The sequence below is a fragment of the Marmota marmota genome, unplaced genomic scaffold (assembly GCF_001458135.2).
Source record: "Marmota marmota marmota unplaced genomic scaffold, marMar, whole genome shotgun sequence".
Classification (NCBI taxonomy): domain Eukaryota; kingdom Metazoa; phylum Chordata; class Mammalia; order Rodentia; family Sciuridae; genus Marmota; species Marmota marmota.
Genome location: NW_026000082.1, coordinates 23,306,166 through 23,319,194, shown reverse-complemented (window position 1 = coordinate 23,319,194; position 13,029 = coordinate 23,306,166). Strand labels below are relative to the sequence as shown.

At 39.4% G+C, this 13,029-nt stretch overlaps 1 long non-coding RNA gene across 1 annotated transcript in view; it reads left to right on the top strand.

The window, feature by feature from the left end:
• The window catches only part of LOC125620422, a 59,579-nt gene that overhangs the window by 33,956 nt on the left and 12,594 nt on the right, over window positions 1-13,029 (top strand). Inside the window, exon 3 of the long non-coding RNA XR_007352079.1 lies at window positions 1,568-1,737. This is a non-coding gene — a long non-coding RNA (uncharacterized LOC125620422). The remainder of the gene's footprint in view (window positions 1-1,567; window positions 1,738-13,029) is intronic.

Genomic DNA, 13,029 nt, shown 5'->3' with positions numbered 1-13,029 from the left:
GCTTGTCCCAGGCTGGTGCCTTCTCATCAGCCCTATGAGTGGGCTGGGGGCATCACTGTGGCTCCCTTTCATGGGCTTCGCCAGATTCAGGCCTCTGTGGCAGGGCTGACTCGTGGATAGCAAGCTTTTCCCACTGCCCTGTCCCTGTCGCCTGGCCTTTTGTCCCCGAGGATTTGCCATGGGTGTTTGCAGATGGAAAATAATGGGGCATGGTATGAGTGAGGTCCCCTGTGAGTGTGTGCTTGAGAGTCCCTGCAAACTGGAGTGCGGACAGGTGTGTCAGGGAGTGGTATTCCGGTGTCAGAGTGACCACCAGGGCTGACGTATGCAGTGGGTACAGACAGACTGTGTGGAAGTGGGAGGGGTGGCTGCAAGCTCACATTTATCAAGTGCTCGCTGTAGCCAAGCAGGATGCTAAGTGCTTTACTTAGATTATCTCATTTAATGAGTGTGACAGTGTGTGAAAGGGTGAGAGATGGGGCCCAGAAGAACAGGTAGTAGGGGGTCGCAGCTGGAAGACTCTGGCAGAGTATTCCCTCACCCCCATCCTGATAGTGCTGCCCTGGGGGGTCTGAGCCAGGCTTCAGACTGGGGAGCAGCCTCAAAGCCCTTCCCATGTGGACTCTGGTGGAGGAAGGAGGGCTATGCCCTGGTTTCTGGGCCACCTCACTGCCCTTAGCCTTGGGGATGGGCTGTCCCCTTCCTGGGAACCAGGGCTGCCCATTTCTTCCTTTCTCCCGGGTATTCTCAGAACAGGTCCTGGCACACAGGAGGTGCTCAACCAATCCTTGTTCCTTGGCAAATGTGGGACAGACTCTAGGAAATGTCTGCATTGTTTGGCCTGGTCCTCACTCTGCAAACCACACGTGGAGAGACTAAGAATTTTCATGACTCCGAGGCCAGCCTCAGAGATGAAGGTGGCGAGGGCCTGAAGGGTCTGAGCTGGACTCTGAATCTTCTCTGGCTTGCGGGTTGCCACCTCCTCATTGTGTCCTCACCTGGTCTCCCCCCTGCACACAGTGCTGGTGTCTCTTGTGAGTCTGCATTTCTTTTTATAAGGATATGAGTCAGATTGGATGAGGGCCTGTTCTTTGGGGTCACATTGTAACTTAATTATCTCTTTATGTACAATCACATTCTGAGGCCCTGGGGGTTAGGGCTTCGACATATAAATTTGGGGGGACATAATGTAGCCCATATGCTTCCTTCCTTGTTGGGTCATTGCTCACGCCGCTGTTCTCACCGCCTGCAGCCAGGCACAGCTCTTCCCCTTCCATAGAAGACCTCCTACTCATCTCCTAAAACTCATCTCCAGAGCCTCACCGCCTCCAAGAAGCCTTCCTGACTGGACCATTGCCTCCTCTGGGCTCCTACAGACAGCACACTGTGCTGATCCACATCGTGGCATATGCCACACTCTAAGAATTGTCACCTGCCTTCCCCACTGGGATGGATTTTTGACCTGTACTCTGTTACTACTCCCCTTTCGTAGTGGTATTTTCCTCCTTTTGAAACCTCCACCCCTGTGGTTCTGATGGTAAATTGCCGTTGCTGCATCTTAACACAGGGATGAGCACGTGACTCGAGAAGAGCTAATCAGAGTCCTCCCATAAGATTTTTCATCTGTGAATGCTGGTGAGAAGAAGATGCTTCTCTTTCCTCTGGAGTCCAGAATGATGCAAGCCTGGAACTTGGTGTGGCCATGACATCTATCTTCAGGGAACAGAAAGATCTTGGGTAAGTCACTGAACCTCTCTGCTGTACCAAGGGGATAATAACAGGACAAGTCAATGCATGGAAAGGTGCACCAAGAGGAAGCATCCACAAAGGGCCAGTCGTCTCACCTAGAATTCAAGCTTTTTTCATATTTAAATGTTTTGTGTTTGGGCAACCATATTTAAGTGGTTCAAAAATCAAAATAATGCACAGAGTGATGCAATGAAAAGTCCCAGTTTTATCCTGTTCCTGTCAACCCACTCCCACCACTTGGGTAATCAGTTTAAAAAATTTCTTGTGAATTCTTCCATTGGTTCTTAAGGAAAACATAGCAAATAATATATATATTCTTTTTTCTCTCTCTTCTGAAAAAAAAAGTAAGACTATCTACTGTTCTAGACCTTGCTTATTTTTATTTAGCAATATATTCTCAGGTACTTTCTAGAAAGTACTTTGTGACCTTGTACTTTCTTTCTTACTAGTGCATAGTATTCCATTGTATGGATGCATTTTTATAAACAAGGCTACAATGAATGAGCTTTGCATATATCATTTCATAGGAGTACAAAAGTATACATAAGCTTAATTTTTTTTAAAAAAAGTTTACCCAATTAATAAGCTGGACAAATATTTGAACAGACATTCCTCTGAAGAAGATAAACAAATGGCTGATAAGCAAATGAAAAGATTCTCACTATCACTAGTTGTTATGGAAATGCAAATCAACCACAATGAGATACCACTTCAAACCCACTTGGAGAAATATGATCAAAAAGACAGTGTCAATGTCTTCGTCTCCCCAGGCTGCTATAACGAAATACCACAGACTGGGTTGCTTAAACAATAGACATTTATTGCTCACAGTTCTCTAGGCTATGAGTCCCAGTTCAAGGTGCTGACTGATATGCTTTCTGGTGAGGGCTCTCTTCCTGGCTTGTAGACATATGCATTTCATGAAGAACTCAGATGACCTTTTCCTTATTTGCACGTGGAGAGAGAGAGAACTTATGTTTATTTCTTTCTCCTTTTCTTCTTCTTTTTAAAATCATTCTAATTTAATTTTATGAAATATTTTAGGAATATGGAAAAGTAAAGACAAATATAATTGACCTCCATATAACCCATTCATTTGATTTAACAAAGGTGTAAATTTTGCCAACTTTATTTCATTGTAGGAAATAAAATGCTAAAAGCACAGCTGAAGCCTAGTACCCTCATCCCTTCCCACTTCCTCTCCTTGGTTTAACCACTAACCTGAAATTGCATGTTTTTATAATTTTATTACATATATGAATGTGAGTATAAAAATTGTTTTCCAATTTTTTATTATTTTTTCCAAATATTTTATTGTGGTAAATACAACATAAAATTTACCATCAAAACCACTTTAAGCATATAGTTCAGTGGAGTTAAATACAGTCATAATGTTGTGTAACCATCATTGATATCCATCTCCATAATTCTTTCATCTTGTAAAACGGAAACTCTGTACCTATTAAACAATAACTCCTCATTCCCTTCTTTTCCCAAGCCCTGACAACCACCATCTATGTTTTGTCTTTATAATTTTGACTACTCTAAGAACTTCACATGAGTAGAGTCATACATTGTCTTTCGTGACTATCTTATTTCACTTAGCACAATGTCCTCAAGATTCATGCATATTACATGTGACAAGGTTTCCTTCCTTTTTAAGGCTGAATAATGTCCTATCATAAGTATATATACCACAGTTTTATCTATTCATCTGTCAATTGACACTTGGAACGCATGTTTTAGCTATCATGAATAAGGACCTTTATCACTTCTTCTCAAGCCTAGTCTCTAAACATAGTTGCATAGAGCTTCAATGTATGAATTTTGAAGGGACACAAACATTTAGCAAATAACAATTTAGTGAGAATGTGGAGAGATTAGAACTCTAATATATTGCTAGTGGGAATGTAAAATGGTGGTGGCAGCCAATTTGGAAAATATTTGGAAATTCTTCAAAATGTTAAATGTGAATTATCATGTGGTCCAGAAATTCTGCTCATAGGTGTATATGTAAGAGAAACAAAAATAGATCCACATAAAGATGTATATCTGAATGTTCAGAGCAACATTATTCATAATAGCCAAGAAATAGAAATAATCCAAATGTTATCAACTGATGAATGGGTAAGTATGTAGCACTGTCATACAATGGACTGTTACTCAGCCCTCCAAAGTGATGAAGTACTGACACATGCTACAATATAGATGAACTTAGAAAGCATCTTGCTAGATAAAAGGCATATGGTGCAATTCCATTTATATGAAATGTCCAGAATAAGCAAATCTATACAGAGAGTAGACCAGTGCTTGTCTAGTGCTGAGAAAATTGGTAGAAAATGATAGTGATTCTAATGAATATGGAATCTGGGGGTGGGAGATGAAAATATTTTAAAATAGATTGTGATAAAAGTTGCACAACTCTGAGAATAAATTAAAAGTTGTTAAGTTGTACACTTTAACTGGTGAATTGTGTGGCATGAGAACAACTATGCCTCCAAATAGTTGTTAAAGAACAAAGGGCATGTTGTAGATAGGAAAACATTTCAGAAGTGGAACTGTTGGATCAAAGGGGAAATGCATTTAAAATTTTGACAAAATGGACAAATTGGAGGTCCATAGAGTTTTTAGCATTTTTTCTCCTATCAGGAATGTATGAAAATACAAGGAAGATTTTTTTTTAATCTCTATTTTATGTGTAAGGAAACTGAGGCATGGAAAATACAAGATAACACAGGTGATAACATCCAAGCTGTAAGTGAAACAGGACCAGTGGTTTTGTAAAACCTGTACTCCAAGTTAGACAAATGAAAGGAATTAAAGGGATATGGATAGGAAAAGAAGAACTCAAATTAGCACTATTTGCCCATGATATGATTTTATACATAGAAGACTCAAAGAATTCCACCAGAAAACTTCTAGAACTAGTGAATGAATTTGGCAAGGGAGCAGGATATAAAATCAACACCCATAAATCAAAGGCATTTCTATGTATAAGTGACAAATCCTCTGAAAGGGAAACAAGGAAAACTACCCCATTTACAATAGCCTCAAAAAAATAAATAAATAAATAAAATACTTAACGAAAGAAGTGAAATATCTGTACAGTGAAAACTACAGAATGCTAAAGAAAGAAATTAAAGAAGATCTTAGAAGATGGAGAGATCTCCCTTGTTCTTGGATAGGCAAAATTAATGTTGTCAAAATGATCATACTACCAAAAGCACTATACAGATTTAATGCAATTCCAATCAAAATCCCAATGACATTCCTTATAGAAATAGAAAAAGCAGTCATGAAGTTTATCTGGAAAAATAAGAGACCAAGAATAGCTAAAGCAATCCTTAGCAAGAAGAGTGAAGCAGGTGGCATCACTATACCAGACCTTAAACTATACTACAGAGCTGGTATTGGCACCAAAATAGACTCGTAGACCAGAATAGAGGATACAGAGACAAACCCACATAAGTACAGTTAACTTATATTAGACAAAGGTGCCAAAAACATATATTGGCGAAAAGATAGCCTCTTAGGTGCTAGGGAAACTGGAAATCCATATGCAACAAAATGAAATTAAACCCCTATCTCTCACCATGTACAAAACTTAACTCAAAGTGGATCAAGGACCTAGGAATTAAACCAGAGACACTGCACCTAATAGAAGAAAAAGTAGGCCCTCATCTCCATCATGTTGGATTAGGCCCTTACTTCTTAATAAGACTCCTATAGCACAAGAATTAAAATCAAGAACCAATAAATGGGATGGATTCAAACTCAATATCTTCTTCTCAGCAGAAGAAATAACAGTGAGGTTAATAGAGAGCCTACAGAATGGGAGTAAATTTTTACCACACACAATCAGATAGAGCATTAATCTCTATGATATATAAAGAACTCAAAAATCTTAACACACACACACACACACACACACACAAATAATCCAGTCAATAAATGGGCCAAGGAATTGAACAGACACTTCTCAGAAGAGGATATATAATCAATCAACAAATATATGAAAAAATGTTCAATATCTCTAGCAATTAGAGAAATGCAAATCAAAAGAACTCTAAGATTTCATCTCACTCCAGTCAGAATGGCAGCTATTAAGAAAACAAACAACAATAAATGTTGACGAGGATGTGTTGAAAAAGGCACACTCTTACGTAGCTGGTGAGACTGCAAATTGGTACAACATATTTGGAAAGCAGTATGGAGATTCCTTGGAAAACTGGGAATGGAACCACCATTTGACCCAGCTATCCTGCTCCTCCTTATAACCCAAAGGACTTAAAAATGGTATGCTATGGAGACACAACCACATCGATATTTATAGCAGCACAATTCACAATAGCTAAATTGTGGATCCAACCTAGATGCCCTTCAGTAGATGAATGGATAAAGAAAATGTGGTATATATACACCATGAAATATTACTCAGCATCAAAAAGAGAATAAAATCATGGCATTTGCAGGTAAGTGGATGGAGTTGGAGAATATCATGCTAAGTGAAGAAAGCCAATCCCAAAAACCAAATGCCAAATGTCTTCTCTGATATAAGGATATTGATTCATAATGGGGATGGGGGATAGTCATGGAAGAAATAGATGAACTTTAGATAGGGCAAAGGGGGAATGGGGAGGGAAGGGGGAATGGGGGTAGGAAAGATGATGGAATGGAGACAGACACCATTACCTTAAGTACATGTATGAAAACAAGAATGATGTGACTATTTTGTGTTCAACCAGAGACATGAAAAATCGTGCTCTATTTGAGTAATATGAATTGAATTTCATTCTGCTGTCATATATAACTAATTAGAATAAGCAAAATTTTAAAAAAATCTAAAAACCTATTCTCCATTGACTTAGTGTTTTTCTTACGGTCACTTTGGTCTTTAAAAAAGCATTGGTTTGGTTGCATTGACTTATTTTCCTGTTTCTCTTTAATGTGTTCCTGCCCTGATCTTTATTGTTTCTTTTTTTCTGCTCATTTGGGTTTTATTTACTCTCCTTTTTCTCTTTCTTAGGGTAGAAGCTGAGAACACTATCTGAAACCTTTCTTCTTTTCTAAGAAAAGTGTTTAGTCCTATAAATTCCCCCTAAGCTCTGCTTTAGGGGCCTCCAACAAATTTCGATGTATGGCACTTTCACTTCATGTCAGTTGAAAATAATTTCTCATGTCCCTTTTCTTTTCTTTTTTGACCCTTGAGTATTTCAAAGTGTCTTATTAGTTCCCACATATTTGGGGATTTTCCAGATATCTTTTCGTTACTGATTTATAATTTAATTCCATGTGGTCAGAGCACATACTTTGACTAATTTTAAATATATTAAAATTTGTTTTATACTTGGACTATAACCTTAGTAAATTCTTATGCACATATAAAATATGTCTATTCTACTATTATTTGGTTGAGTGTTTTATAAATGTCAATTAAGACAAGTAGTTGATAGTGGTGTTCAAGATTGTTAAATACCCTTGCTGATTTTGTGCCTTCTTGTTCTATTGATTATGAAGAGGAATATTGAAATATCTCCAATTGTATTTGAGAATTTGTCCTATTATCCTTTCAGTTCTATCAGTTTTCCATATATATATATATATATATATATATATATATATATGTAATATGAATTGAATTGCATTCTACTGTCATATATAACTAATTAGAATAAGCAAAATTTTTTAAAAATTTGAGTATTTCAAAGTGTCTTATTAGTTTCCACAGTGTGTGTGTGTGTGTGTGTGTGTGTGTATTGTTTTTTCACAGATTGAACCCAAGGGTACTTTGCGACTGAGCTACATTCCCTGCCCTTTTTATTTTTTATTTTGAGACAGGGTCTTGCAAAGTTGCTAAGGCTGGCCTTGAACTTTCAATTCTCTTGCCCCAGACTTCCCAATCTCAAGGATTACAGGTTATATGCCACTAACTATGGTTGTTTACTGTATTTTAAAGAACTACTATTAAGTATATAAATGTTTGGAATTATTATGACTTTTTGATAAATTGACCCCTTTATCATGAAATTGTACTTTTTATCACTGGTAATATTCTTTACTTGAAATATGTTTTATCTTATGCAAACAAGGTCCTCTCAGCTTTCTGTTGATTGCTGTTAGTATGATATACTTTTATTCATCATTTTAATTTTAACCTATTTATTTTGTTATGTTTAAAGTGAGTTTATTACAGGCAATATGGTTGGATCTTGCTCTGTATAAACAATCCAACTATCTTGATCTTTTAGCTGTGGTATTTAGACCATTTACATTTAATGTGCTTATGACTGGGTTTAAATCTATCTTTGTGCTATTTATTTTCTATTTGTTCCATGTATTATTTGCTCCTTTTTCCTTCTTTTTCTGCCTTTTAAAAATTGGGTATTTTTATGACTTTATTTTATTTCTTTTCTGGACTTAAATAGGTATAAAAAATATTTTAGTGATCATTTTTGGATTAATAGTGTATCTTTTTAATTCATCCAATTCTATCTTCAAATAATTTTATACTAATTCACATATAGAATAAAAAAATTTTCAACAGAGTGCTTCCATTTCCTCCTTCCCAACCTTTGATGTTGTTGATGTTTTACTTCTGTATGAATGAATACTCATCATTATACTTTAACCAATAAATTGTATTTTAGACATATTTTTAAAGATAATAAAAAATTTTGATATTTTCCCACATAGTTATGTGGATCCACGTTTCCATCTGATGTCATTTTTCCTTATTTCTCACAGATTTCCTTTAATCTTTCTTTTAGAGCAGGTCTGCCAGTGATCGATTCTTCCAGCTTTTTTATTTTGCAAAAAGTCTTTTTTTACCTCTGATTTGAAATGTATTTATATTGGGAACAGTAGTCTAGCTTGGTGGATATTTTGTTTTTTGTTTTGTTTTTTCATTTTATACTTTAAAGATGTAATTTCAACTGTCTTCTGCCTTGAAATATTTCCAACAAGAAGTCTGCTATCATTCTTTTATTTCTTGGTATATTATGTATGCCTTTTTCTCTACAGCTTTTTTGATTTTTTGTCTTTATTACTTGTTTTAAGCAGTTTTATTATTATGTGCCTTAGTGAAATCTTATTCATACTTATTGTGCTTGATTTTCACTGAGTTTTTTTAATATCTATTTATTTTTTAGTTGTGGTTGCATACAATACCTCTATTTATATGTGGTGCTGAGGATCGAACCCAGGGCCTTGCACATGCTAGGCAAGCACTCTACCACTGAGCCACAACCCCAGCCCCCCCACCCCCCCTTTTTTTTAAAAATTCATGCTTTCTAGTTTTTCCAAACTTGGGAGATTTTTGGTTATTTCTTTGAATATTTATATGTTCTCCTTCTCTGTTAGGGATGGTAATTGCACATATGTTAAGCTTCTTAAAAGTTTACCATAGCTTTTTAATGACCTGTTTATTTTTAAAAAATATTTTCCCTGTACTTCATTTTGGATAGTTTCTATCGCCATGTCTTCAAATCTACTAACCTTTTCTTCTGTGCTGTCAAACCCATCTAGCATGTCTGTGTCCATACAAGACATTATATTTTTTCATATCTAAAAGTTTGATTTGGGTCTTTTATTTTTCCTTTCTCTATGCTTAGCATAATCAATCATTACTCTGTCTTTCTGAACATATAGAATATAGTCATTATAATTGTTTTAATGACTTGTATACTAATTCTACCTTCTGTGCTATTTTTGGGTCAATTTATTTTGAATAGTTGATCTTCTCATATGGGTTATATTTTCCTATTTCTTTGCATGCCTGATAGTTTCTGGTTGAATGTGAGACATGGTGAATTTTACCTTGGTGTGTGCTGATCATTTTAGTATCCTTATAAATCTTCTTGAGCTTTGATCTGGGTTGCAGCTAAGGTTACTTGAAAAGAGGTTTCTTCCTTTAGGTTTGTTTTGCAGTTTTGTTAGGCAGAACCACTACTCCTCACCCCCCACTATCAAAGAAATAGCCTTCTAAGGAATCTACTTAATGTACCATGATCTGTGAGGTTTCCCACTCTGACATATACACAAAGTTTTCCGGGTCTGGGTAAACTTTGGAAATTGTTTTTTTGCTCAATTTTGGGAAAATCTTTCTTTAGACTTGGGTGGTTTCCTCACACCCTAGTCCTGCTTGACATTCAACTTAAATCCTGAGGGGACTCCTGAAGATCTTTGAAGCTCCTTCTCTCTCTAGGAAGCTTTCTTCTCTCAGTTCTCTAATCATGAACTCTAGTTACATTAGGCTGTCAGACTCCCTGCTCTATCTCCTCGAGTTAGGGAGGTAGCTGGGATCTGCTCCTTGAGCTGCAACCTAGAAACTGTCCCCAGGTGGAAGCTGGCATCTGTAGGGCTCACCTCATTAGTTACTCCTCTCTCAGGGATTACTGTTTTGTGCAGCCTGGGGTTCAGGGTCTGAAAACTGTTGCTTCATGTATTTTATTCAAGGTTTTTAGTTGCTTTAGGGCAGAGGGTAAATTGACTCCATATTTCATCTTTCCAAAAACCTTATAACTCCAATTGTACACTTACTTATACAATAATCTTGAATATTAAGTATGATCATCCCCATTTTACAGATAAACAAAATTGTGAGATTAAGTTGTAGTAGAGTAGGTAAAAAGGTGGGTTGTGCAGCCAAAAAATCTGGGTTTGATTCTCTGATCCCCCATTTATTAACTTTGTGACCCTGGGAACATTTCCTGACCTCTGTGCCTCAGTTTGCCCTCTTATAAGAATTGGAATGATAACAATAGAAATGAACTTATAGGATTGTTGGGAGGAATTGAATAAGGAATTAACATATAACTGGCATGCAGTTACCACCTAACTATTAGTTACTATCAGAGTAGAGTAGTTGAAAATCTAGAGTTGGGTGACAGGCATCCCCATGTTGAATTCCAGCTCTGTCACTAACTCACTGTGCAAACTTTGCCATGTCTATTAATCAAGGTTCAATTAGAGAAGCAGAACCACTAGGAGATTCTAACGTGAGACATACAGGAAAGGGGATCCCGAGAGCTATAGTTCAGCTGAGCCTGGTTGACACATTACAGCGCCACCACCCCACACTACTCAGCTGCTCTGAGAGTCTATTTCCTCATCTCTGAGATGGGATAATAATGCCCCTCATTGGATTAAGTGGCATCATGCACATGAAGCTTTGCACGTTGTCTGGCACGGGGTAAAGTTCCATAAAACTATGGTTTTTACCATAGTTTCCCAGGATCCCACAGATAATAGCTGCCAGAGGAGTGACTTGAACCCACGGCTGCTGTCCCCAAATCCTGTTGCTCTTTCCATTGCACCATGCTGCCCCCCTGTGCTGGGCCTGGGAGTCTGGAAATGAGTAAAATAGTCCCTGCCCACAGGATCCCACTGTTCCCTAGTGGGTTAGCCAGGGACACAAATAAATATAATATAGGTTAGGAAAAGGAAGGCAGTCTCCATTACCCCGAGCCTTCTGGAGACTGGCTCTTGCTGCATACATACTCTGTGCCTGGCACAGTGGTGGGCAGCTTTTGTGGTGACCACAGTTAGTCCTCCCGATTAAAGAATGAGCTACGTATTAATCCCATCCCTGCAATCCAGATAAGGGGACTGAGACCCAGAGAGATTAAGTCACTTGACCTAGGTCACAGAGTGCGCAAATGACAGACCACCCAGGTCCCAGGCCATGGCTAAAATGGCAGTGGACACTGCACTTGGGATCTGTCCAAGGGTCACTTCTATACGGGGGACACCCTGAGCATGGAAGCCAGGGCCGACTCAGGAGCTCCTCCCAGGTCTACCCCTGCACCTGAGTCTGCCCAGGGGGCAGCGGGCGCAGCGGTGGCTGCAGTGCCTTGGTGGTGGTGGCAGCAGCGGCAGCAGGGAGACAGTCACACCTCGCTGTTTTGTAAACTGTTTCTCACAGCTTGTTTGTTCCGGGTTAGGGCTGGAGCGGCACCGTATGGAAGTGTGACTCATTGTTTAATGTGGCAGCTCATTAGCAGAGCTTGTTGCTGCCTCTCATTTCTCTGCTCTTGCTAATTGGAGAGCCCAGTGGGGCCCTGGCTTCCCGGGAAGAACCAGCCCAGCCCCCACAGGGCTCCAGCTGGCCCTTGCCCCTCCTGGCTCCCTAGGGAGACCACTCCAAGCCTGTGGACACTGGTGTCTGTCAGACTGTGTTCAAATCCCAGCTCATCCTGGCTGTGTAACCTCAGACAAGGCATCCCTCCCCTCTGAGCCTCAGTTTCTTTATCCACTTAATGGGGAAATGGTATCCACCTTAACAAGGTAGGTGAAAGGCACAGTATTAATGTGTGACGTCCCCTGGTGTGTAGTAGATACTCAATAAGTAGTGTTTTGTAGTGTTGCTATCATTAGGCTAAAGCCTCAGAGAGCCCCCTCAGTCCTGACCTACCTGTGCTAGTCACCCAGCCCCAAGGTGCTCCAGAAGGTCAAGGGACAAGGACAGTTTCCATTTTGTTAACCTAACAACCTTTCTTCCTTTCATGCTTAATCCCTCCTAAGGCAGATACACTCAGAAGAGGCTCCATTTGCTCTCTGTGTCCCCAGGAGAAGCAGCACAGCCCAGCTTTGGACCTCCCTGCCCCCCTAGAGGGAAGGTCCTTTCCCTGCCTCTCCCCCTCGAATCCCTGTTCCCTCTGAGGCCACACAGAAGTGCCTGCTCGGTTGCCCCATGACTGGCCTTTTCTATTTGAAGGCAGTGATCACATCCTCTCTCCAAGTTTTCTGTCCAGGTGGGTCTTGTCCAATTCCATCAACTGTCCCTTATGTGACCTTCTTCCCGGGGTCACTGAATACAGCTCACTGGACAGCCACACGTTAGTGCTGTGGCTTCATTCTGCATGCCTGACCCCATGTGGGATCTAGAATTCCATGCAGTCTCCTGCAGAGTGGCAGAAAGTGGGGGGTAGGCAGCCCCAGCTCCTCCTACCAGAGACCTGCACTTTCCAACTGTATGTGAACCACATGTGCAATTTTAAAATATTATTAGTCACCTTAATAAAATTAAACAGAAATGGATAGCATTAACTTAAAAATATTTCTATTTAAACTAAGATATCACTTCAGCATGTAGAAATCATTAACGAGTTGAACACGGTGGCCATGCCTGTAATCTCAGCTCCTCGAGAGGCTGAGGCAGGAGGATTATAAGATTGAGGCTAGCCTTGGCAATTGAGTAAGAACCCAAAAGGGGCTGGGGATGTAGCTCAGGGGCAGAGTGCTTGCCATGTATGCATATGACCCTGGGTTCAGTCCCCAGTA